The 1,456-nt window shown below is 34.1% G+C and overlaps 1 long non-coding RNA gene across 1 annotated transcript; it reads left to right on the top strand.

Annotated features, from left to right (window-relative positions):
- Window positions 1-453: 453 nt before the first annotated feature.
- LOC131646324 (uncharacterized) lies at window positions 454-951 on the top strand. The gene is made up of 3 exons (XR_009297417.1): window positions 454-535; window positions 629-724; window positions 810-951. It is a non-coding gene; the product is annotated as an uncharacterized LOC131646324 (long non-coding RNA).
- The last annotated feature ends 505 nt before the right edge of the window (window positions 952-1,456 follow it).

Raw genomic sequence — 1,456 nt, 5'->3', positions numbered from 1 at the left:
TAACAGATTCCGTTTCGTGTCTTCCGCCCACTGCAGCGGAATGACAATTGCTTCAGAACGGGAATCAGTTAGACAACGATTAGTCGATAGATTCATGTCCACCGGCAATACAGAATGTCTGCATCTTTGGGCGTATAATACCCGACCAGTAGGGTTAGTTTCTCATTCTTTGTTCATCTAATCTCTGTTTCTTTTGTGTATAGCAAAATTTTCATATAACCTATTGTTTTTATTTATAGAGCACACTGGTTGCTGCTTGCTATCAACCCTATAAGGGAAGTCGTGTATTATCTGAATTCGGTAAATGGTGAATGGACCAATTATCCGGCCATAAAGGACATCGTTGATTTGTAAGTGGGATCGTTCTAAATATATATTCGTGTATATTTATATATATATTTACTTATTTGTGGGATGGATCTAAACATATGCTTTTATATATTTGTTAATTAGATCAATACAAGTGTTCCGAAGTCAACGGGACGCACAGGTATCCCGAACTAAATCTAGCAACATTACTTGGATCCAAGTGCAGGTACATTATTTTTCACAATGTTGCTTATAATATATTTATGCTACTTGATAAAACAATGCACAACTATAGAATCTTATTTGTTTTTCTATGTAGTGTCCGCAACAGCGAAACAGTTACGATTGCGGATACTTTGTATTGAGGTTTATGAAAGAAATCCTTCAGGCAAATCAATTAGAGATTCCGCTCACGGTATGAATTTATAACTTAAGATAATTTCATATAATTTATTACATTTAACTAAATGTATCATTCATATTTTGTTTTTGTTTTGTAGTACCTTGACGAATTCCGTACCGCTGGATACCCGAAACTTAAGTTGGAAGAAATAAAAGAGGATTTGTGTCATTTTTATATTAAGCGCTTTTTCATGTAGGATTTGTGTCGAATTGAAGTACTATAATATTATTGATGTTGTAATGATGTATATATATAATTTTGAATATTATAATGGTATTATATTAGTATATATATATATATATTGTCTTACTGATGGCTGAAATAATATCGTCGAAAATAAATTACAGGTCGAAAATATTACAGGCTGAAAACATATTACAGGTCGAAAATATTACAGGTCGACTGGGAGGATTAAATTACAGGCTGCACATTAAAATACCTCATTTAGCTACTAAAGCGCTTTTTAAAAAGCGCTCTTAAAGGCCCACATACTAAAGCGCTTCTTTTTAAAAGCGCTGCCAAAGATTAATAAAAAAGCAAAAAAAAAAAAGCAACATACTAAAGCGCTTTTGTAAAAGCGCTCTTATAGGGGGGGCTATCAGAGCGCTTTTTATGGAAAAAGCGCTCTTAAAGCCCACCCTATAAGAGCGCTTTTACAAAAGCGCTTTAGTATGTTGCGTTTTTTTTTTATTTTTTACTCTCACAGGGGGGCCTATCACAGCGCTTTTCTGGAAAAAGCGCACT

This window comes from Vicia villosa, linkage group LG2 (genome assembly GCF_029867415.1).
Source record: "Vicia villosa cultivar HV-30 ecotype Madison, WI linkage group LG2, Vvil1.0, whole genome shotgun sequence".
Lineage (NCBI taxonomy): Eukaryota > Viridiplantae > Streptophyta > Magnoliopsida > Fabales > Fabaceae > Vicia > Vicia villosa.
The sequence above is the reverse complement of the archived record's forward strand: the minus strand, read 5'-3'. Positions and strand labels throughout refer to the sequence as shown.